The following is a 27,252-nucleotide window of genomic DNA, read 5'->3' as shown; positions in this document are numbered from 1 at the left end:
CTGTTATAGAGGGATTTCTTGTCATGTGAAAGAGTATGTTTGGTTAACAAAAACATTCTAACAATATATGCCTAGGTAGATTGTTTTCAAGATATGAAATATGTTTTGTGAAAGTTTAGAAAAATATAATTTGGGGTTTGTGTGCATTATAATATATTACAGTATTTATAGAAAAGAATATGAATGCACTGACTATTATCACTGTAAAGAGTACTTCTTACTGATAACATGGTTATTTGTAACGTTTTAATAGCTTTAATTGTACACAATATTTACATTTGTTTTTCTTATGCTTTTAAAGTTTATTTTTCAGGAAATACCCTGGAATGTAAATTGTGTTTAGGCTACTAGGGGTGTGACATTCCATACCTCATAGGAATTAATGAGTTAATATATTATTATTGTCCAGTGCATCTTTTTGAATCATAAGGGTTCAGTTAATATTGTCAGGTGTTTGCCGATCTTCTATAAACCCACAATAATCCAGGTCTGTTATTCTTGGCAATAGCTTTGCCATTCTTTTTGCCAAAACTGCCATTAACACTTTTTATTCATAATTCAAAATCAAAATAGGTCTGTATAGCAACATAGGTATAATAATAGCAAGAGATCATAAAGATGCCTAGTCACAGGCACCTATAAGCAAACAAAAGTTTTTTGCCACACTTTACCTTGTAAATAGAGCAGGGTATACATTTGTGTATACTCAGTCAGTCATCACTTCTAGCCTTTAACGTAGCCAAAGCAGAACTTTATTTGATCTGTAGTGGCAAAGGCCACAGTGTGTCTGGGTGTAGATTTAAGTCTCTAGTCTGAGTGTTTATACAGTTATTGTTTTTGAAAAGAAAAAGGAAGTGAAATAAGAGTGGGTCTTTCATGTTTCAAAAAGCTAGACAGAGGTCACCTCAGAGCAGACAGTAGGCTACTGAGAATAAGGAGAGACATGCTAATCTTTTGGGATAGGTGAAGGATTTAAGACCTATAATTTTCCAGCTGAGCAATATACTTGGATTTGTGCGTACCAAAGGGAGCACTGTATTCAATGACAGCTGTGATAAGGAAGGAATACAAGGGCTGGATGACTTCTGTGGCTGTTGAAGATATTTCCTTGATAATTACCTGGGCGAGAAAGGAGAATTTCCTGACTATGGTGGAAACATGATGATTGAATGAAAGATAGTTTTTCACAAGTACCCTGCTCACTTATAACAGTCTCTGACTGAAGCAGAGCTCTATTTATAGCATATGAGATGGGAGCAGCTTTTTTGCTGATGGCCTCTATGTTGCACTTTGTTTACATTTAACTTTAGACCATTTTCAGCACAACAGGTATGTGCATATTCCAGCCATTGCTAGAGCTGTTTAGTATAGCTGGATGAGAGGCTAACAGTGACCAGCTTGAAGTCATCAACAACATTCTTGAACCACATGTCCAGAATGCTGTCTTGGATGTCTTCAAAACAGATTCCAAGAGGAGAGGGCCTACCACTTATCCGTATCAAACTCCATTAATTGCATTTTTATATACAGAGAAGGTTACCGGTAACTTTCACAGCCTGGGATCTGTTGGATAGCCAATATGCAATGTAATGGATAATGCAGGGATTTATATTAAATTTGTCTAATTTTTCAGTAATTAGTATCAAAAGCCTTGGCCTGATCAAGATAAGCAGTGTGTACAAAGTGACCACTCTCAAAATCATCTCAAACCTTTTCTAGAAGCAGCTTACTAATTATAGGAGGCAGGACTTGCCCTTCACAAAACCAAATTCAATGAAGTCTAGTTCAGAGTTGCCTGTTCTGCAGGAATACGTCCTGCTATGATAAGGCCCACGGTTTTGCATATACAGCTTATGAGGCTGATGGATCTATAATTACATGGGTGTGCAGAGAGGCCACCATTGTATATGGGAATCACAGTGGCTGTTCTCCAGGCATCAGACACAAGCCTTTTAGAGTGGCAGAGGCTGCACAGTTTAAGTAGAGGCTCAGATAGCACATACCTGGCAGTAATGAGAATGTAGCCTGGCATGGTGTCCGCATAGAAGTATTACTTCAAGCTTTTGCCACTTGTTCTAGGTGGCTGCAAGGGAAACTAAATTTTCAGGGATAGTGGGGGCAACAATTTCGATAAGTAGGCTAAAGTTAACACTTAACTTGTCTGCTAATATATTGGCTATATTCTTGGGATATGAGTGTGTTATATTATTATGGATAAGATCAGTACATTGATGGACTTTATTCCTTAATTTTTCTGACATATCTAAAGAAAGATTTGTGGCTTCTTTTGGTATCTATGGCAACCTTAAGCTTGTATTCTGTTTTGCATTTTGTAATAGTGCTCTTAAGTGCCTTGCTGGCATGTTCCATTGCAGTCCTGAAGTAGATGGATGGCAATCTTTTGCAAATTTTCATTATTTTACTTCTTTTTTATGTAATTTTTTTATACTGGAGTTCCACCAGAGTGGTTTATTCCTAAATTTTCCATTAAGTTTAGAGCAAATGAGTGATGACTTTTCTATGTAGCTGTTTTGGTGTTGGTAAAAGTCAGAAATGAATGCAACAGCTCTCTCAGTTTGAGTCTACTTGCAAGGGATTGTTGGGAATTTTGTACGTCTTCTACAAGCAGAAGTAAGTTTGCCCTGGAGAAGTCCCTTAAGATGACCCGAGATCAAGGGGATCTTTCCCTCCTTTGGTATAACTACCACTACTGCTTCTTTCTATTGGAGGCACATCCCCTCCAATAAAAATATTATTAGAAGTACCACTCAGACTTTTATTATTGCTTGTTCCTTCTTTTCCCACAAATCTATTAGAATACTATCCCACCTGGGGTTTTCTCTGTATTCTGGTTTCTCACTGCTTCTTTAATTTCAATTTCCTTTACTTTTATATGTTCATGGCCATCTTTCTGCTTTTGTTAATTGGAAAAGTTGTAATTGTCTCCAATATGTTCCCATTTTCATTGTATTACTCTCAACCTTTACTTTAATGTACTGTAATAATTAACGATTACATTCAAAATTATTGGTGTCATTTGTCATAATTTGATTAGTTATCACCCTTTCATTACCTTAAACATTAAGCCAACAAATTGGTTGCCCTGGTGTTATTGACAAAAATAATTATTTTAAAACCACTTTTTTATGTTCATTCATATTTTCTAAGCGCTCTTACATATACATTCTACCTTCTTTCAGTTGTTTTTCAACCTGTTGTATTCCACTTATTCCTTTTTGCTTTTGTAAAGCCCTCACTTTTTAAGCCATCTAGGTACCCACTGTGACTATTATACTATATCTCTTTTGCTTTCATTGTGAACACATTTCTAATTTTCAATTTATAATTATCTCAATCCTTTGTTAGATCTTTAATTGTTGCACAGAAATCTAAAAACATTTCAGATACATTTGAATCTGTCCAATCATTAACCAGTGTCATTTTCAGGAGAAATACTGAAAAATGCCAATGTTTATCACAATATATTTTTATTTGTTTAAAAACTCAGTTTGTATGGGTGCATGTTCTGACACTATCATTGGACAGGTTTTTATGGTTATGACCATGTTACAGAATTCTTTCGATATGTGTTATCCATCTTATCTTGCCCAGGAATCATATTTCACATGATTTTGCAAAGCAGTAGAACTTATCTTCTGTACAAAATAGCACTGAAATGCATATTCTAATTCTCACTAATTGCTTAAATTCTGATTCTCATCTTTGAGAAGCAGCTATTATAAATCATTGATCTGTTTATTCCATTTGCCTGCAACAAGTGAATCAGATACTGTAGCCATTTTAAAAGGTGAAACTTGACAATGCAGACACAGTGACCTCACCATCTCGCAATTCAGAATAGCTCATCAAAGAAGGCAAATTGCATCCCAGGAGCACATGAGACATATAGTCTATAGACTGAAAACATACATGACCACAATGTGAAATTAAGTAGTTATTTTCACCCTAATAGCTACTTAGTTCAATGATTTTGATTACATTTTCCTGTCTGCCTGTTTTACATTTTAATTATACCAATCTCCTGAATTAAATATTTTCCCTCACTCAGTGTTTCTAAGTGCATTATTTTTGTGAATCTTACTATCTAGCCTACCTTCAGTCAGTATACTTGTGTCATTAATTGTTGTATGCATTCCTAGACCTAGTCCATGCCTTACCAGAACTAACTTTATACGATATCGACTGCTAGTTCCATTACATAATATGTTAGTTTCTTTTTTTATTCATTATGTATTTACTTCTCTTCCTGTTCCTTCCTTTCCCACTGTCATGACACTTTCATCAAAAGTAAGATAACACAATCTGCAATTTGAAAACCAAACACACAAACACCCATTCAAATAGTTATAAACGTTATCTTTGTTAAAAGCAGCATATACGCAATTTACAGTTTGAGAACAGGGACTTTTATCAGACAAAATGCAGTATAGATCCCGTGTTCAGTTAAATATAAATGTTCATTTTTAAGTAAGTGTTTGACATATACATATAGTATTACATTTACACTAATCAGATAGTTATGTTTTGTCTACTACTTACTGATTTCAGTGGTTCACAGGTGTGCACTAGGCCAATGACCCCTGAGCCTTTACAAGCCTAGCCCATAGAAGTGCCCTGGCATCGTGCCACCTGACCATAGTTCCCAGTGCCTCTGTCAAGCAGAGCCACTGGAGTGATCCCGGGGGTGAATTTTATTTCCCATCCACTCATCAAGATTTCTCTTAAAGAGGGGCAGCGAGGTGCACTGCCTGACATGTATGGGAAGTCTATTCCAGAGCATGGGCAGCCTCTGGGTGAGGAACCTGTCCTTCCAGCATGTTCTGTTGATTGCGGTAATGAGGTTGAGATCTCTGGAGCTTGTGGTGCTGAGGGATTGGGATTTCTTTAGATGTAGCATTTCTAACAGAGCTGGGTCAGACATGGCTTTGTAAGTCAAGCAGAGATCACCTCTAAGTAGGTGATATGAGACAGAATAGCTGGAGTCTTTTGAGTCTGTCCATGTAGGACATGTGTTTAATGCCTAGGATCCTCTTTGTGGGGTACTTCTATGGTCTCTCCAGCTGTCTAGTGAGGTTCATGCCAAATGGGGCATTATACTCTATGATTGGTCTAATGAGGGAAGGATAGACAGAGATGATGACCTCTTTCTTCCTGGATGCAAAACCCATAGGATGTGCCACATAGAAGGACTTTCTGACCACAATGGCAATGTGGTGACTGAGGGAGAGGTTGCTGTCAACTTGCATCCCCAGATCTCTTAGAACGCCTTCAGTGTTCAGTGGACTCCCATCAATGTGGTAATTAGTGGGAACTGAGTTTTTACTAAAGGGGATGATGACACATTTTTTGGTGTTAAACTTAAGGCCATGGTTTCGACACCGGTCATTGGTCTCAGTGAGGCCTTTCTGTAGGATGTCTGTATCACTTGGGGAGTTAATAATGGCTCCCAGCTTGTAGTCATATGCAAACCTGGTCAGCCAGAGTCCCTTTGTGTTGGCCTGGACTTCTGAGAAGTAGATGATGAACAGGATAGGACCCAGGTCCGATCCCTGTGGGACTCCACTCATGACTGGTCAGCAGTCTGAGTTGGAGTCTGCTACTTCACACTGTGTGTTCTATCTGTGAGCTAATTTGCACCCCGCCTAGTAATATAGGGGTTGATGCCTAGTTTGGTGAGTTTATCAATAATTCCCGAGTGAGGAATGGTATCAAAGGCCTTGGCCAGATCGAGGTAGGCTGTATGCACTGCCTTATCTTCAACCACAGTCCTGGTGACTGACTCAAAGTAGTCAACCAAGTTGAGCAGGCATGATCTCCCTTTCACAAAGCCAAATTGCGTGGGGTCTAGAGTTTGGAGATTTCCTACATCATTGTTAATCAGGTCCATGATGATGCGCTCCAGAGCTTTACATATCAGACTCATTAGGCTAATGAGGTGATAATTCCCAGGGTCTGTAGTCGCTTCCTCTTTATGGAGAGGAATGATTGTAGCAGTGTGACATTCAGTAGGGACAAAGCCTGAGGTGAGACTGTGACTGAACACGGGCTTTTAAACCAGAAAGTTGAAAGGGATGGAAAAACTGCCCAAACAGCCAATAAACTACAATTTCTGTGACAGAAACCACTCCTCTTGTGGTAGATAGGCTACCTAGTGCTTACCACTCCCACTGATAAGCTAGAAGGCTTCCCTCCAACACCAAAAGGCTTGTTGGGGCTCAGAAGCTTACAAACAGTCCTGGATACAGCAAATCTGTGTCTAGACTAGAATAGTTACAGGAAAGGTGGGAAACAAGCTTAGAACTTTTTTTTGTTTGTTTTTTTTTACAGAAAAGCAGCTAAAACAGCAGTAAAAACAATTTGAATGCAGTACAAGCTAGCACACTTGAGTGTGTAGCAATATTAAAGCAAATACAGTTTAAATAAATGCAATTATATTAAAGAATGACTAAAAACAAGTTCAGAAAGCAGTAAATTAGGAAAAACCCAAAATGGAGGCACTTAGAGTATCTCTTTCTCCTTCCTGATGTTCTTGCAGTCTGCAGGATGTCAAAACTGGATCCGCAGAGCTTAAACAAGTGCAAACCCACACAAACACAGGTTTTTAAACCAGAACATTGAAAGGGATGGAAAAACTGCCCAAATGGCCAATAAACCATTGTAAGGTGTCATTCAGAATGCAAATCAAATTTTGATTATATCACATCCTTTTCCATATAAACAGTCATCCTTTTTTAAGTAGTGCCCTCATTCATTATTTCCAGTAAATTGCTTTCTATGGAGACATCCACTTTTTTGAAAACTGTCTCAACTAGTTTGTTTTATCCATTATTTCCTTTTGGAAAACAGGAAAGAGCTTCACAAGAAATCTTTGCCTTGAAGTGTTCACAGTTTGCTTTTTTTTTGACTGAAGACTGGTTGCTTGTATCTGTGTAACCTTTTTCTGCCTCTTGTCTGTTTTCTATTTGGCAGTTCATCTTATGGCTGCCAGTGGTCTGTGAAAGTTATTAATCCAAGTGGATAGATGACTGAAAGTAATGCAGTATACAATAATTCGAAACAAAGTTCATTTTTCTGCCAAGTCTTATAGAAGGAAGAAAAGCATTACTGTTCATGGCTGTATTGAAATCTCATTATCCGTGTAAACTCTTGTGTCACATCTTTAAGATTGCTCCCTTCCACCAAAATTAGGAATATTTACCTGTGACCTGTGCTCTTTATATTTCAATATAATCTAGAAAAAGTCCAGTTCATGTGCTGAGAAGTTCTCTTATAGTCTTTACAATTCCTCCCTGTTGCTTGTTCTGGTATTGGTGTACATTTTAAGTTGTTTCTGCATGACCAGTCCTAGATTTCAGCCAGTTTCTGTGTCATTTGTTTATATTTTAATTGCTGTCCCTATTTTCTTTTATCTCTTTTTTGCATCAACTTTCTCCTCTGACTGCCTGGTTAAAACATCTTCTATTTCCTACAGGCTTTTGTTGCTTGTTCTAATACATTCCAATATGGAACCACTTATCTTGAAAATCTTAAGAGTTCATTTGGTCAATCTTTCTCTGACTGACGAGTTTTATCCTTCAGCTGCCATTATCATCTGCTTTTCTCGGCCCTGCACCACCACACTACTTTCAGTTGCTTTTTGCATTTTCACAGTTGTTCTCCCTTTTATATTTTTTATTTTCCTTGTTGACCATCTGGATATCACAGGCATTTGTTGTACCAATATCTGTTAACAATTTACATATGTTTTCAGGCTTTTGTTAATTTAAACTGTTCATTGCCGAAGGCTCTGTTTTTTTAGCAACTTATAGTACTGCCTCCATCATGAAAACCCCTTATCTTGCCATCTCAAACATTTTTTTTTTATTTTCACCACTCCACTTATTACCCTCTGTTTAGTCAAAGCTTATCATCTTGCTATGATCTTCTTTGAAAACCTGCTTTGTGTCCCTATTAACTCTACAGCATTCAATGATTACTATTAAAACTATTTTTAAAATTTGCTGTCCTTATTGATAATCACAAATGGGATAGCTCTCTGGAAACCATGATATCTGAGGCTGCTGCCTACTACTCTAAATTTCATTCCCTCTTAGATAGCTGCATTCAGGCATCCACACAAATCCAGTGTACAAATAACAGCACGTTTAAAACAAACCCATATGGTGGAACTACAGCATCAACAAACTCTCTAACAACAAAAATCTTCTGTCCATAACTGAAAATGTTCTCTTCATCATTATAAAAAAGGATTTAAAACTACTAAGTGATTCTCTCAAGCCTGCCATTCAGAAATGTTAGACTAGCTTTGAAGTTAATGTTGCAACTTATTCAAAAGACAACCATAAGCCCTTTTTGGCTATATTAGGAAACTTAGAAGTAGCCAACAATTCTGTACTGAATATACCTCCAATGGTACTTCCTTTTCTGATCCCAAGGACAGTGCTAATAGTATTTTTGTTTTAAAATGTGTTTATTAAATTATCACTTAAGACATGGGCACACATACGTTAATAGAAAGAAAAAAGCATATTAACATTTTTTTTCATTTACATACATTATATGTTACATATATGTTTTCTTTCCTTATAGCAATCCACATTTAGTTCATTATATAAATTGTTCGGTTTTTACCTTCCCTTAAACCTCACTCCTCCTGAACATTATTTTGCATGTATTTTTTCCTACAAATTCCATTTATTTCTATGCAATTTGCTCCCTTCCTTTTCTAAATATCTCCTTTCCAGTTCTTTATCTCTTTTACGATATTCAGCACTTCAGATACAGTTGGTTTAGATTTTTATTTCCATTTTCTAGCGATTGCTTTTTGGGCAGCCAATAGAATTAAACTTAAGTCCTTACTATGTCTAGGCAGTTCAGAGCCTGTGTCTCAACTCAAAAGAATAATTTCCTTAGTTACAGCCATTTGTTCCCCCAATATTTCCAACAGAATATTCTGTAGGGAATTTTTAAAATCTGCCAGCTCATTATATTCCCAAAATATATGTTCTCATTTACCTCTTTCTTCACAATCACACTTCAAACATTTATCTACCTGAGAAAAAAAATCTTTGAAGTCTATAAATACTACTTCAACGCAAAAAGCCTAAACCTTCTGGACTTTGTTGCATACTTGGGGCCATACATATGTCCTCAAATGGTTCCCTCGTAAATTATTTTTCTAGTCTTTCATCCCAATATTTTCAAACCCTCCCTGATTGATTCTTACAGTTATTAATTATCTCCCTTTCAACATCAACTTCTGTTCTATATTAAACTAAAAATTACTCTAGAGCAGGTCTTTCACTTAGGACTTCCCTATCTTGTTTCACCTTATCCATACTCTGATATCAATCCTCACAGGGAAAGCAGGCTCTAACTTGCAATTTAAAAATTTTCTTGGTTTCATCCCACTCTTTTACATTTTCTTCTCTAGTTATTTGCTCCCAGTACTTTGGTTCCTTTTCCATTTTTCTCCATGAAATTCCACCTCCCTTGCCTGTTTTCTGTAATCCTCCTTGCAGTCAGCCCTATTGGCAAAATATCTTTTCTCCATTCCACTGTTTGCTTAGTTCTTTGCTTAGGTCTTAGAATACTTTCTGCAATTTTGTGAATATAATATTTTCTATGGTTGTTCTTATTCTACTCAAGGATCTGCATTCAAAATCCCACTGTCTCTTTATTTATTGAACCCCCTCCACTGAATTATACTCTTCAGTCTGTGTAATGTATATTAGCCTTAACTGTGTAGCTCTAAAATGTTCCTTCAAATCAAGTAATCGCAAACCATCTTGTCCAATGGGGAGGATTAGCTTATACCACTTATCTCTTGCCCTCTTCCCCTCCCAGATAATTTCCTTCAACTGTTTATTAATAATTTCCCACAGATCTTCTATAGCTGATAAAATATACTTAATTGTTTAAAACTAAAGGGAGTAAAAATGTTTTCACTGCTTGTATCTTATTATCAATATCTATATGGATATCCATATTACTAGCCATATAAAAAGCTTTCACTGCTTGTATATTACTATTCATATCCATAAATAAGAGCTTACAATTTCACTTTTGTAGTATATTTTGTTTAGTCTCTTCCCATATATTCCATTTAATATAACAGAAGTCCTTTTAACCCATACACCTAAATATTTCATCTTATTGTGTCCCAATAAGTATGGATATTGTGGAACCATTTATGCATGGAAACTTAAAGTATGGCATAGCCTTTGTTTTACCTTCATTAATTTTATATTCTGAAAAGGCTTGAAATTCTCAAAAAAATGTTCTACAACACTGAAATGTCCTTTTCTGTATTTATCAAGAACAATCAATAATATCATCTGCAAATAATGCCAACTTTTCCAATTATATCCTTGAATTTCTGAGTCCCTTATTTTTTTGCCAGTGGCTCTAAATATAAGGCAAATATAAAAGGGGAAAGAGGACACCCCTGCATGGTTTCTCTGTTCAAACACAACTTATTGGAGAGAAACCCTTCCACTTTAATTCTTGCATCTTCATAATTAACCTTATTATTTCACAGAATTCAAATGCTTCAGTTCCCATATTCATAAAATTCTGGCCTACTGTCAGTTGCTTTCTCTCCATCAAATCCACCAAGGAGAATGGTATTTTCTTGCATTCTGCTTCCCTCTCGATCATCATTCTATCAAATTTTTGCCTCCATTCCACAAAACCACATTGATCCATATCCATCAATTTTGGCAACATCTTTACCATCCTTTTAGCCAGTATAGACATAAACATTTATTAATCATGGTTTATATGAAGCTGGGTCTGATGGGTCTCCATGATACTGATGCTTCCCCTTCTATTAAAATGCTATTAAACAAAATTTTGCAGATCTTTATTACTTTCTTCCCTCCTTACTTTGAAACTTCCAGAGTAATATCATCTGTTCCTGGAAACTTCCCTGCCAGTTAATTATATATCACCATTTTTCTCATCTCATCCTATCTTAACTATTAGTTGTTGAGCCTCATCTTCCTCTAACCTTTGCAAAATCAAGTCTTCCATAAATATTTCCATTTGTGCTCTCTATTGGTTTCTAAATTCCTCTGCTTTATATACATTTTTATAGAATTTCTAAAATATTTCTAATTCTGCTTTAGGCTGTCTGGTTATTTTTCTTATCATAAGCTTCCCAAGTCTGGTGACAACCCTTTCTACTTTCTATTGTCTGTCATTGTGCTTATAAAAGTTGGTGCTTTGGAGTTATCAAACATTTGTTGTATAACAGCAATCTTTCTATAATCATGCATATTGTGCAAATATACCCTTAGTTTCTCTTTAGCACTCTACAGTTGCTCTTCTTATTTTGTGAGATTCTTCTTATATTGCAATAATTTAGCTTAAAAACAATTCTTATTACCTCTTAACCATATCCATTTATCTTTTATTTTTACCCTATTTTCACCTCCTTTTTTAATTTTAACCCACTGCCTTCTGAAGATATTTCTATCTTCTCTATTAACTTTTTGATAATTTCCACTACCCATTCCTTGAATTCATCTCTTTTTAACAGGTAGGTAGCAAAGCACAGATGTCTCTTTTTACTTCTTTACCCTGCATTTTTATCTTAATTTTTACTGAAGCATGATCTGAAATCATTATTGGATGTGTCAAAATTTTTAATTAAATGCACACGGTCCTATGAAATATAAATTCTTTCCAATCTAGCACAGTTATTGTACCTGGGGAATAATATGTAAATTTTGTCTGAGACCCTACTACTTAATACACATCTTCCATACCAAATTTTTGTTTTATAAATTTCTTCAGAAATTTACCTTTTTTGTAATATTGTCCTGTCTGGGGCCCAGGTCCCCAGATACATCCTCATTATTGCAAATCAAGATCAGGTCCCCACATATAAGTAATATTTCCTGCTGAAAACTGATTATTTCTCCCAACATTTTCTTAAGCTCTATGGTAACAAGTTTTGGTGAATGTAAATACACACCAACATAATCCTCCTCCCTTGACAGTGATCCTTACTACCACAAATCTACCATTAATGTTTCTTTTCTTCTTCTATGACTGTTGGAGCCCCTCAGTCAATCAGTATTATTACTCTTCTTTTCCTTTGTCCTGGATATTCTGCTGAATATCCAGACTGAAATCCTTTTTTTGTCAAATTCACATACTCAGTTCTTTTCAATTGTGTATCCTGCAGCATTGCTATTTGTACACTGTATGACTTAATATAATTCAATACTCCTTTTTTGTCTGTACCTGTAGGGCCATTTACATTCCAAGATCGAATGGCTAGAGTAGCCATTATATTAAAAAGCTATTGTTCCCACCTATTATACATGACAGTTTTTTTGAAAGTGTATTTCCAACATTTGTCTTACATGCTCATACTGTCTGGCAGGCTGATCTTTTATATAGCCATTTCTTCTTATTTCCATTTGAACCTATGTCACATTTTCAAGACTTTTTTCTTTAACGTAAACAGTCAGACAAAAAAAAAATAAATACATTTTAAAAACAATCACATCCATTATTAAGTTAGAAAAGCACTTCAAAAAAGTAAAAAAGTAAAAAAAGTAAAAAAGTCCGCTGGCTTTACCATAAAGGGATGATCCTCCGATTGAATGTACCACAAGTTGTGGAAACCAAAAGCATAACCAATAACACCAAGGCAGTGGAAAAACTTCAGTACCACTCGACAGGAACCAAGTAAAAAATGTTTTAATACAAACGTTACAGCCACAACACAGAATCGGGCTGTAACGTTTGTATTAAAACATTTTTTACTTGGTTCCTGTCGAGTGGTACTGAAGTTTTTCCACTGCCTTGGTGTTATTGGTTATGCTTTTGGTTTCCACAACTTGTGGTACATTCAATCGGAGGATCATCCCTTTATGGTAAAGCCAGCGGACTTTTTTTACTTTTTTGAACTTAGAAAAGCACACAAATCTATGTACATTTTCAACAAATGGAGTTTAAACAATTGTCCCAAATCAACCACTGTGCCTACAGGCATTACCTAATTCAGTTGTTCGCAAACTTTTTCGATTCTTGGCTCCCTTGCTGAATCCATGTTTTCCCAAGGCTCCACCCCCCCCCCACAGCATGCATAAAGTGCATATTTAACTCATCTCTCTCTCTCTCTCTGATACACATACACACACACACACACACACACACACACACACACACACACACACACCTTAAAATCAACTCCTTAGGTTATGCAGTCTTCTACTGATTAGACAAAATGTTTTTAAATAAATAGTTACAATTATTTTTTTAATGTGAAGCATTTCTGCTTTCCCATAGCCAACCTCTCCCTAAGAAACCAGTTTCTGATTGGGTATGACTGTGATTAATACAAATCATTCTGCCCACAGAAATACATTTCAGCTGATTTCAAGTACATATATTGCCTCTGATGATCCAGATCTACTATGACTTAACTATGACTAAGTGGATGTAGATTTATTTCTTCCACAGAATAATTCACCCAGAATAATTTCATTATTAAATAGGTAAACCTCTGATATGTAACAGTAATTAAGTGGAAGAAGTTCTGCTTATTGTAATATATTTCACCATGTTTCACACAAACACAGTTATCTTATGCATGGTTCCTTTTCTCCAAACAGCCCACTTGTATGTGTATTGCAGTATGAGGCACTCAAATGCACAGACTGTTTCTGTAAATCTATTTCTCTGAGTTTATGGCACCTCAGTGGTTGTTTATTTGTATGTAGAAGTATAGTGCAGAAGCCCTGTGCTGGTGTTACTGGGGAGTCTATCCTGCAAAAAAGCTTTTTCAAACCTTACTGCACTTTGCAGATATAATATGACTCAAATATTTGCATAGTTGATAGAACTCAAATCACTGGCAATGATCTAACAAAGCAGATCTGACAAACAGCACTTGTTCCTGGGCATAGTTACTTAATGGTAATCTAATAATACAAAGTCAGCTGACAAGTTAATCATCCCCACATTTCCATCTTTTGACCAGGTACACCTTAGACATTTGACTATCAGGAAATGAAATAAATTCTGCCCGTGATGATATGCACAGCTTGCCCTCACACACACACACACACACACACACACACACACACACACACACACACACACACACACACTTCTCTGAAAGTTTCCTTACTTGCATTGTTGATTTTAGGCCCCAGGCAAAACAAAGAAGGAAAGGCTTAGAGAAGCAAACGATGAGATCAAGCAAAAGAACAACTTTAGAGGAATCAGAGATTTGGGATGCATGGCTAGGCTTAAAAAGGTCCTTGTGGTCGTTAGCCTAGTAAACACCTATGAACCTATGAGTCTTCATTTTTTCTGGCCGTACCTGCTACAGGTCCAATTCTTGTTCCCTGAACATAATCCGTTCATTGCCATTCCCGCTCATATTTGAGCAACCATGCTCAGCCGGAAATGCGTGATCTCCTTGCTCAGTTCCGACAAGCTGGTAGCACTGATGGAGCTGACATCATTGCGCACGTGATGATGTCAGCTCAAACAGCGCGAAAATTAAAAAAAGAAAAGGAACAATTGTAAATGAAGGGTATTAGTTCACGGCACCCCTGTGAGGAAGCCAGGGCTCCCCAGGGTGCCCCTGCACACACTTTGGGAACCCCTGACCTAATCTAAAACTATAGCTACCTATGCTAATGTGCATCTTACCACCCATGTTCCCATTTACACTGATTGCTGTCTGCTCTTTTCTAAGCTTTATTCCCCTCCCACTTGTGAAAAACAGCTTGCTTACTTTCAGAAAACATTAACTGTTAGCCCTAAGAAAAAATGAAGTGGCTACCTTTAAATAAACAAACTAACAGTAAAGTTATGGGAGACAGAGCTAGGACTCACAAAAAACAACCACCTCTCTAGTTTAGAAAGATTTATATTCTTTAAATATATAAATCTCTCTTAACTAGAAAAGCAGTTGTTTTCACAAATCAGCTTTGTTTCCTGTAGCATTACTGTGTGTTTCTTTGGTTATCAGTTTTTGGTAATGTGTGTGCCAATATTCTTTGGTACCTTTAAATAAAGATAAATTATGCTCTGTTCTGTTAAATACATTTAAGTATTATGGCTGCTAAGGAGTGTACTATCTCTTATTTACTTCCCATAATTTCACACTTTATTTTTTACCGAACTGTTTGCAATTGTACCTTCAAATGTTGCATTTCCCTTAGCAAAGAATGTTTAGAACTCTCAAGATTAATTGTTTACCACTGTAGGCAGCTTGACTCCATGTAAAAGTAGTCAGCAATGAGAAAAAGAAGCAGATAACAACTCTGCATATGCACAAAGGCATTTTTGTAAATTTTAATCAGAACACAAAATTCCCTTGGCCAGCTGTTCTCATCTGCATACTTCATATCTGCCACTGAGAGCATTTGTTAATGGAAAATAAACAGGAAGCTAATATCTTTGCAGATGCAAGCAGATTAGCATTTTTCATGTCTTTCATAATTTTATCTTACTTTTAAAGCCTATTTGCTTACAAAAAATTGTTTATAGCTTAAGCCAAAGGCAGTAATCTAAACATCTACCCTTGTACAAATAAGGGAAATAATTATCTTAATTATATATATAATATAATCAGTACAGTTTGCCACCTCATTCTCATCCCAGCATCCCAAGATCCCAGCATTATATTAACTTAAATTTGCTTCCGCCCAGCCTTTCTTATCTTGTTATAGTATAAAACCTGTATTTCTTACAACTAAAAAAACACTTGTTTACTTTAATATTTTTAAGATACGCAACAGTCACTGAAAAGACCCCCCCCCACATATGAAATACCTTTGATTGCACTCTATACAAAATGGCTTTACAATATAGCATGCAGTTAATATATCAGGAAATGGTTTATACAAATACTAATAAGAACAAAATTGTTTTATTTATTGGTGTTTTTTCCCCTTTAATGTCCTTCAAAACATTGACCTACAGTGCTAATATTCTTGCAGATAAACTCCCTCCCAGCTTCACTCCACACACTCTCCCCTCTGTCCCCTTCCATTCTACCTTACACACATATGCTCCTGAGATCAATTTCGACCAAGTCTTTTTGGCACTTTCCAAAATTTAGAATACTACTACCATGGGTCCTGATAATATTCCTGGAAGTGTAGTCCCAACTAACAAAAGCCTTTCATTAATTCCTGAATGTCAGTCTCTCCACTGTTTATGTTCCTGAGGAGGGGAGAATGGTAGTTGTGGTGTCCTTGAATAAAAGTCGTATGTCAGCTGACTCTAGAAATGACAGGCCTATTAGTCTCACTAGTATTATTTGTAGGGCTGTGGTATACATTATAGCTGAACTAATAAATAATGATATATGTGGCCTTATATCATTGAACACAGCGGTTTGGCTTTGTAAAAAGATAGATCATGTCTGCTCACCCTGGGTGAGTTCTTTGAAAGGGTTACTGAGGCCATGGATAAGGGGCATCCTGTCCACACTGCTTATCCAGACCTGCCAAGGCCATTGACACTACTTCCATTCTATGATTCTTGACACACTCTCACAACTCAACATTAAGCCATACATAGTTTGCTGAATAGGTAATTGGCTGTCTGACAGAACTCACACCATTAAAGTCAGGGTATTGCTATAGCCAGAAAAATGTCATCAGTGGTATCCAACAGGGCTTTGTCCTGGCCAGTAGTGACGGACTATTGCTAATAAAGTTTGCTGATGATTTCAAACCAAGGACAGTTGTCAAATTCCATCTTGATACTTGAATTTTCTGGACTAAACAGATGCTTCATGTATTAATCATATGCTTACCTTCAACACTAAGAAATACAGCATACTTTACTTTTGTAAATCTAACATCACTTTTGCCTACCGAGTATGTAACATTCCACTCAAATTTTACATAATCTTCAGGAACTTGGTATGTATGTTGATAACAGACTTTCCTTTGATCATCACATTTCTATAGTGGATAGAAAATCCTTCTATTTTGCACAACTTATCCTTTGCGGTATCTCCTCAAGGTCCAAAGAAGTTACAGTTTCACTTTATTAAGCCCATCACTGAATATTATGCACCTTTCAGAATGTACCTCACTAAGCACCTAAACTTCTTTGAGTGACCTGTGTTTTCTCACTAAAATGATCTCAAGTCTCAGTACCCTTAACTGTTCTGATAGACTAAGCCCTTTCCCTCTACTTAGTGTCATACAGACTCATGAGGGATGATCTCTACTTAACTTTATGAGTGACCCAGCACTTTTTGAACACCTTCATCTAAATAGGACCGGTGGTAAAGTAAACACCCACTGTAGAAACCTAAACTTATACCATTACATCAGTATTAGACAGCATGACAGATACCTCACACAATGTATCCTCCATTTCTGAAATAAGCTGCCATTATCCAAAAACAAGATTATTTCCTTAGCAACCTTCAAAACCCGTCTGGATGACTGAGTGAGTGAGCTCAGATTTTCAATGAGGATATGTGGAGAAAGTCTACTTAATATGGGGAAATTTATAGTCTTCCAGCAATATTGGGTGATGTCACTGAGCTTCTCAATAGTCTCCCTGGCCATAAGTGTAGGAAGAAACAAGAGGAGATTTGTTACTGGTTTAACTCTTGTGAGAGTGAAGAAATAACTTAGCAATTTCTAGGCCTCTCTTTGCTGTGGAACCTTCAAGAGTGCTGATTTGCTATTTGCCAGTGTGCTTATTTGAATTTTATTAGCTGTATCTGCTTCTTTGTACTGTTATAACTGCCTGTTTTCTCCTGGCCCAAAGTTCATTTTCTGCAAGCTGCTACATTCTTAGCTAAAGCTAGTGATTCTGACAAATTTCCACCTGATTTGACTAAAAATACTAGGCTTACAATACCTGTGATCATAGGACCATAGGAGGTTACTAGGCTAATGGCCCTGGAGCCCTTACAAGCCTAGCCACAAGTTTATCCCCCCAACAAAACCTCAGTTAGCACCTGTCACCCCTGTCAATTGGGGACACAGGTGGAACATCTCAGACAAATTTGTGGTTTCCCAGCCACTCATCATCAAGGTTGCACTTGAAGAGGGTCAGCGAGGTAGTCTGTTTATGTGTATGGGAAGTCTGCTCCAGAGACGGAGCAGCCTCTGGGAGATGAACCTCTCTCTCAAGCAGGTTTTTTTGATATCGCATATTAGACTTTTCCTTTTGAGTGGGTAATGTGCGAGGAGATAGATTTATGGATATGGACCATCTCTAGTAGGGCAGGGTCCAAGATTGCCTTGTAGGTGAGAAACAGATCACCTCTGAGCAATCTGTACAATACTGAATTGAATGATAGTGATTTCAGCCTGTCTGCATAGGACAGGTGTTGGATGCCATGGATTCTCTTTGTGAAGTATTTCTGTGGACTTTCCAGTTGGTGCAGGTGTTTGGATAGGTGCATACCAAACAGGGTGTTTATACTCATTTACTGGCCTAATGAGGGAGGAGTACAGAGAGGTAATAACCTCTTTTTTCTGGATGCAGTCCCTTTACTTATGAAATGAGCCAAGTAAAATGCTTTTCTGATCTCTGAAGAGGCAGTTGTGTTACAAAAACACGAGGGATGTCTATTTACCACAATCTGACAGTGAGGGGACCTTTCCCTGTAATAAGTGTAAAGCATGCAGTTTTATTCATGCAGAAGGTAGATCAGAACATCTCACACAAGGATTTGTAGTGGATACCTCCTTTTATGCTGACTGTCTGACCAAAGACTTAGTATATTTTGCCTACTGCAAAGTATGCTTTGCATGCTACATAGGGAAGACCAAAAGGCATTTTAAAGAGAGGATTCTTGAACATGTTAATGATATCAAGAAGAAGAAAGTTGACCCATGCCTTAGCCAAGCATGTCTTGGACAGTGGTCAGAGTCAAAGTTTTAAGTTTTTAGCCCTTGAGCTTTTAGCTGCTAGTATGAGAGGTGGGGACTTTAAGAATAAGAGAGTTGAAAGAACAAGAGTGGATTATACGGTTGGGTGGAGACAGGTTTCCTGGGTTGAATGATCGAGTTTCTATAAAACCACTGTTGAAGGCATGATAGCTTAAGCACTGAACCAGAGAGTTTTATATAATATTAGGTGTATTTGTTTGGAGAGATTGCTGTTATGTTTACATATGACTGGTCCCGATCTACATAAGACAGAGCCCCTCACTATCACTCTTCAAGAGGAACCTTGATGAGTGGATGGGTAACAGAAAGTTCACACTGGGCATCACACCAACAGCACTACTAGATAGGGGCCAAGGGTACTAGCTGCTAGTACAAGGGTCTAGGGAACTACTAAATACTGCACAACGTGGCTGGGCTAATATATGCCTTCGGGCAGATAGCCCAGTACCAACCTATGAACCTATATGATGTTTTATACTTGATGTTTTTATATATGATGCATTTTATATACAATGTATTTATAAGCAAGTTTATTTTTGTAGTTCATTGTCCTTATCCTCACAAAAGCAGTATTAAGTGGGTTGCATTGTGTTTTAGGTGTGTACTTAATTACTTAATTGGTATTTGATTGGCGTATATAGAGTAGGAGAGCAGTTTTTATTACGTCTGAAGAAGAAGTCGTTCTATAGACTGTGAAAGTGCTTACCTTTTTACTTGGTCTCTGTTTGATGTTTTTATGTGACATTAAAGTGTGTGGAGTTATTGCATCAGCCGTGGAACTGCGCTCATCTTTTTTTCTTTACAAAGTGTAAATGGTCCCAACACTCAAGTGCCTTTTATTTCCTAGGATCCTATAATTCTACAGGAACCTATTAACCTAAGAAATGCCACAATGGGGAAAAAACAGCTAAATAATTTTTTTTTTTCATTTTTGAATATGTGGCAGTATAGGGATCATTCTACGGGGAGGATAATAAACACTGAGGAAAGAAAGGTTGTACTTAGGATGTAGCTATTCTTTAAAAAATATAAAGAAATGTTTTGTTTTTGTTTTATATATTTTTGCACTGTAGATTTCTTAGTTTGAAAAATCACTGGTATACTGTAAGTTCTATTTTGTCAGGAGTTATGTAACTCATTTTCCACCAGTCAGATTGCAGGAAAGCTTGGCTGATCTGCTAGATTAAAAATGCCTAGAAAATTAATATTAGCAATAACGATCCCCAGTCATTGCCCAGGATTCTGAGGGGCTATATAAATGTTCAGGGAAAGCCTGCAAAAATCAATCAATCAATTAATCAATCAATTAATCAATAAATAAAACAAGAACACCTACTTACAGCTAAAAATCTCTTTTGCTATCAGGTAATACTTTTCTTGAAATTATCATTTTTTCCACTCTATAACCGTAAATTTCACCAAGAGAATTTGTGTCCATTTTTTGGCTGTACAAAGGTTGCTGAGTACATTCTGCCTTTCACCAGAAGGAGTAAAATAGCTTACGCCATCCTGGTCCTCTTCAGTTTTACTGTAACTAACATGCCAGCTATCATGGAAAGTGAATTAAAGCTGTTCAAGTGCACACATATACTGTGTTTGTATATGTGTATATACACACACAGACACACACACACACACACACACACACACACACACACACACACACACACACACACACACACAGTGTCATTGCCTTTTTAATACAAATGTACAACATTGCCCTTTTAAGAATGAGTTTGTACCATAATGCACTGTGAGTACTGAGCTGAGGCCAGATGAGTGTGAGATGCTGAACAGCCATCTTGTTTATTATAAAGTTAACTCTTCATCAAATCCCATGCTAAATCCTGATTTATTTGCAATGTCGTTCTTAGGTTCATAGGTAGGTACTAGGCTATCGGCCCAAGGGCCCAAGTAAGCCTAGCCAGCTAGGTTCCCTGGCTTATGCCACCCAAGAAAGTTAATTTCCTGTGCCCCTGTTGACCAGAGCCACAGAAGTGATCCCTGTGGTGTATTTCCTATTTCCCATCCACTCATCAAGATTTTTCTTGAAGAGTGCTAATGAGGAACTTTGCTTGACATAGATGGGTAGCTTGTTCCAGAGTATAGGAAGTCTCTGGGATAGGACTCTATCCCTCCAGCATGTCCTGTTTATTGTGGTGACAAGGTTTAGGTCCCTAGAGCATGTAGCTCGGAGGGATTGGGATTTCTTTAGGTGTAGCATGTCCAACAGCTCTGGGTTTAACATAGCTTTATATGTTAGGCAGAGATCTCCTCGGAGCAGGAGATATGCTACAGAGTAAAGCTGGAGTTTTTTGAGACGGTCGGTGTAGGGCATCTGTTTGAGGCCAGTAATCCTCTTTGTGAAGTACTTCTGCGGGCTTTCCAGCTGCTGCAGATGTCTTATGAGGTACATTCCAAAATGGGGGATTTTACTGTACAATGAGTCTAATGAGTGCCGAGTAGAGGGGAACAAGGACCTCTTTTTTCCTGGATGAGAACCCTTTTGTGATGAGGTGTGCCACATAGAATAATTTTCTAACTACTGTGGCAATGTGATTATCAAAGGAGAGACTACTGTCCACCTGGGTCCCAAGGTCTCTTATCACACATTCAGCATTAAGTAGACTGCTGTTTATGTGGTAGTTCATGGGTACAGAGTTTTTACCAAAGGGGTTGACAGTGCACTTTTTGGCATTGAGCTTGAGGCCATGCCTCTGATACCAGGCATCTGTCTCAGTGAGGCCCTTCTGTAGTATATTCACATCATTTGGGGACTTGACTATGGCTCCCAGTTTGCAGTCATCTGTGAACGTCGTTAGCCAGAGGCCTTCTGTGTCAGCCTGTACTTCAGAGAAGTAGATACCAAACAAGAGATGTCCCAGGACTGAACTCTGTGGTACTCCACTTGTCACTGGTTTGAAGTCAGATTCGGAGTCTGAAACTTTTACAGCATGGGATCTTTCATTGAGTCAGTTGGCAACCCATCTTGTGACTTAGGGATTTATACCAAGTTTAGTGAGATTAGCTATAATTTCAGAATGGGGGATGGTGTCGAAAGCCTTGGCAAGGTCAAGATAGGCTGTGTGAACCACCTTACCCTCATCTATGGCTTTGGTGACTGCCTCAAAGAAGTCGATCAGGTTCAGAAGGCATGCTCTGCCTTTCACAAACCCAAACTGGGTGGGGTCCAGAGTTTGGAGGTTACCAATGTATTTGTTTATGAGTTCCATGATGATACGTTCCATGGTCTTGCAGACCAGGCTCGTCAGGCTAATAGAGCGATAGTTCCGTACTACTAGAAGTGGTCTGTTATTTTGTACCATCATCTGACGCTGACCAAAATGAATACATTGTCAGGGAAGAGGTTATTTATTTTTTGTCATTTGTTAACCGGGTTGGTCCAACTGAGCCAAAGGCCCATTTTCAGTGGAGACCCGAGGAGAAAAGCTTCAATTACAATTACAGACATGTCAAAAAACAGTAATTAATACAAAGACTAAACATTACAACAGTAATATTGACAAGAAACATTTACATAAAATCAACAAAGACAATATATTTATATATAAATTTCAAAAAATCCAATACAATAGCGGCAGGATAATTTCAGAGTAGACATATTTACAAAAACCTGATTGTAGATATACTGTAAAGAAGAGCAAGAAAGAAAGGCAGATAAAAAGAGAGAAAAATTTGGAGTAATCAAACGTAGCATTTAGGAAGAAATCAGTTAGAGATCAGGTCGGAGCTTGCCAAGGGCAGGACCAAGTCTTAACAAGGTAGTGTTTGAGTTGTAGTTTGAAATGGAACATATGGGGATACTTCTTATTTTAAGTGGGAGGGAGTTCCAGGTGTGAGCTACAGAGTATGTATATAGGGACTTACCAATATTTTTTGATGGTTTGTAAATGTCAAGAATATGTTTGTCAGATGTACGAAGTTGATGTAGGGGGTTATATAGAGATACAGTGTTAGAGATGGAGGGACAGGAAGTGGGATTATAAAGAACTGAATGTGTGATATGCAGTTGAGAAAAAAACAATTGTTTAGGGAATTCAGGCCATTGTAATGATTACATAGCACTGGTGGTCCACTGAAACATTTATTGCACAGCACACATGTGCTAGTGACAGGATACTGGATTAGTAGTTAACCTGGTAATACAAACAAAAAATGCTTTAAATGCTTTTATTTCACAGAACCTGTGTGAAGGAAAAGGGTGGTACAACCTTGGAAGGATTTGTAAGACAGTATACTTACATTTCATTAGTAATTTAACACAACTCCATAACACATAAAACATGGCATATCACGTGAAATAGTAATATTATGTCAGTGTATTGCAAATATAAGTTATAAGAAAACCAGTATGTCCCCAACTGCTGCTTTTGTTTACAGGTTTATTGGAATTACTTGTCCTACAGTTTAGCCAAAAAAGACATACCAACAGACTTTACTTTGTGTGGATAGGGTTATAGGCTAGTAGCTTACAACATAGCATAGCAATTATAATTAAGACAATAAGTCTGAAAGGTTCCAAAATGTCAACAAGTCAGTAAGTCAGGAACAGCAGGCAGTAAAATGTGGTACTGAGCTTAACAGAAGTACTGTCCATTGGGAAAATCAAAACACACGCAACTTTAGAGACATTTTCCCTAAGATACCAAAAATATACAGCAGTACAAAACGCAGTCTTTTAAAATCACTTTGAGGTTAAAACAACATTGCATCCTCAGCACAGCATGTGTTTTACATCATGGTGATATACGTTTATTGAAAGATAAATAATAAAAATACAAATAAAATAATAACAGTTTCCCATTTTCTGACTGCAGTAATGCTCTCCAAGGGAGGTGTTGCAGGGAAATAATGGACCTTCCATGTATGGGGAGGACCAGCCCTGCTCCTGTGGCATCAGGAATCATAACACACCTAGATGGTCTGTTAGTTCCCTATAATGTTCAGCCTGTCAGGCATCATTGTTTGTACAAATCCAGGCTCAACTGCCAAACCATAGCTGTCGATATCATTAATGTATCTGAGAAAGTACACATTCTCCAGTAACGTGCACTCTGCTGATGCCCGCCTCCAACAAACCGTTGATTTAAAAATGAGTAGTAAAGCTACAGTTTGACAAATCGGTATTAAATAACACATCATGCAATATAAGGAACATCTTTACCATGTGTTGAGAGAAATGCCGACTTTCTATAAACCCCCATTTTGATTTTCTTTTGCGTGATGTTTCATCTGTCACCTTATATCCCCCTTGCTATATTCTATTGCACATTGACTCTAAACCAAACGTAGATTCAAACAGGCCAAATTTTGCCACTTGTATACGTGGTACTGAGTGATGACTGAGCTTGTCAAAATTCTGCCACAAAATGAGTTATTAACTCCAGCCTGAATGGCATACAAAAGCTTAAAGAAATGTTTAAGTTTTAATGTTATAATGGAAGTTTATTTATATTTTTTATTTATTTTATTCTATTTGTATTTGTTTTCAGGGTGCAGTGCTCTACATAGATTTTTTTTTATGCTCAGCCCAGCAGCGGTATGTTTGATAATTGTTTAATAGCAAAGAAAATACAAAGAAGGTAAACAAATACCCAATCTCTTTGTGTAAATAGCTGTTGTGGGTAGGTTTTTATGTTCTTTTTTGTCTTTTTAAAGGGTAATGTGGACTTACTGAATAGACCAGGAGAAATGATAAAATGTTTTTAAACTTCTTAATAATACAGAGATAAATGAAACATGTAAGACTGACTGTCTGATAAATGTTTAGTTATAAGTAATAAATAAGATAAGAAGACACTTACGATTTTAATAGTCCAGCATTCAGTATAAAAAATTAAGTGCATCACACAGGAGGACTGCATAGTTTTATAACTTGGAATCCTGGAATTTATAATGGTTTCTCTTGAAATAAAAAGTGCTCCATGTTAACAAAAAAAAAAAAAGAAACTGCTGCTGAACACTGTTAGGGGACAGTGCACATCTCTACTAAATGTGAAGACATTTGCTAACAACTGTGTGGGGGTGGGGAAAGTTAAAAATTTTGCAAACTCACACTTGAAATATCTTCCAAGACCGATGCAAAAATATTTCAGAAGAAGACTTAAGTACCAGTAGTTAAATATGCAATGTAAAAGCATGTAGAACAATGTTTAATGTAATTTCCGTGTCTTGCTCTATGATAACAGATTGTATTCACTGCACAGACATTAAACAGGTTCATAGTTACTAAGTATACAGTTCAGGAAAACTATTGAGGAGTTTTAGTCCAAATAATGCATTAAAGGACTTGCATTAATGATATTTCATCTTGCACTAGAAAAAAAAATGAAATAAAACTCTGAGTCCTAATCACATCACCAGATGGCGACAGGTATACTATTGGATTTCATATAAGCAAAAGTCACACTAGCAAGCAGCACATTCAGCAGGATAATTTCTTGCTATGCATAATTCATACAGCCATGTTTGAATGCTATAAAAAGTTAACATTTTTAAACAAACAGTAAATCAGATGATTGACAGCCAAGACTTATTTTTGCACTTTTATGTTTAGTTGTCGTATGTGTAGTATCGCTTAGGCCCTGTGCCCATCTGATGTGTGTGTGTGTGTGTGTGTGTGTGTGTGTGTGTGTGTGTGTGTGGGGGGGGGGGGTTGTTTCTTTGTTTGTTTATTTGTTTGTTGGAGGGTGCTTAGTACAAGTGGTTGTACTAGCATTATGCAGTGCTTTTAGAAAGCGGAGATGTTTTGTAAAGATCCTGTGAGATCCATGTTTATATATGTGTTTGGTGGGGAGTGGCACTTATTTATATTTACTTGCACTAATTACTTGCACTTATTGCAAGTGGTTACATTTATTCATAAACAAACAGTTTTTGAAGATGGCTAAGTATTTTGGGAAGGGAGGCAAGATAAGAGTAAAAAAGAGGTACAGAAATATACTGGGGCACACATTAGAAGTACAAGTGTGTTGGGTGGGAATTGACATACATTGGAATGCCATTGAATATTGATGTAAATATAAACAAGTGGCACAATGGGAGGTGATGGGTAAACAAACGAGAGCACCATATCAACATACTAAAATGATAGTAGCAGAGAGCCTGTGAATGATCAATGGCTGCCAAGGCAACACCAGAATATGCTTGTTACGCATGAGTTTCAAAACATATGTCTAGCAGTTAGTGCAGAGGATTAAGGCAATGAATGTTTCTTGTAGTCAAGGGTTTAATTCTCTGAGATTCTGTTTGCCAGCTGTGACTTTGAGCAAGTCACTTAACCAGACAAAGCTACTAGGTCACCCCCGAGAAAAGGACACTTGTGAAGTGGGCTGGTTAACAAAGAATTAAAGTAAATAATAAATGTATAATATGCGCATCTATGTAAAGATATGTATGCATGTATTCCATATAGTTAATACTACCATGGGCTAAATTTTAGGAAAGCGTGGAGAAAATTAGAACATATGCAGCATGCATGCCATTCAATCTCCAAATGTCTCCATGTTTGCATTATGGTGATTCCTCTAATGTTCAGACTGATTAATATATCATGAAATCCTTAACAGACACATTCATTCAAATCTATGATCTACATCTATATACAAGTGTGTATCTCTTAAGGTGGTTAATCTTGTAGTATGGGTTTCTGGACCCCACATTATAAGAATTATGTTTACTTGGCCAGTTGTGCTGAATACAAACTGGTAATTTCATGCAAAAAACTGTAATGTGTTCTAAGTGTTTGTTTTTCAGCAATACTAAGTACTATAAGTAGACTGCTTTCTATATGACAATGTTAAATGCAGACAGCTAACATGGCAATTGTGATTGTCATTTTTACATGCCACAAGTCTGCACAATGAGCATGCAAGGGTATAATTAACAAACAGAAACATATGCATTGCATTCTGATACATGGGTACACACTCACACACGCGTGCGCGCACACATGCATACACGCATGCACATACACACACACGCACACGCACGCACACACACACACACACACACACACACACACACACACACACACATACACACACTACGTTAAACACAGTCCAAACAGGTATGTTGTTAGCTTTATATAAACAGATGTATTCACTACAAGCATACCTCTCAGCTGTACAGATTTTCACAGAATGAGCAGATTTTTGCCTCATATTTTTGGTCTGATTTTCATAAAAATGTAGTTTTCTGGCAATTTAGTAGCAAATCATTAAAAACTGAAATTGGAAAACAATGACAGACATTTGAGTTTCAGACTTCACACCCTTTAGAAAGTTAATACTAATGCAAAACCTGC

The sequence above is a fragment of the Protopterus annectens genome, chromosome 2.part0 (assembly GCF_019279795.1).
Source record: "Protopterus annectens isolate FY-2018-M chromosome 2.part0, PAN1.0, whole genome shotgun sequence".
NCBI lineage: Eukaryota > Metazoa > Chordata > Ceratodontiformes > Protopteridae > Protopterus > Protopterus annectens.
The sequence above is the reverse complement of the archived record's forward strand: the minus strand, read 5'-3'. Positions refer to the sequence as shown.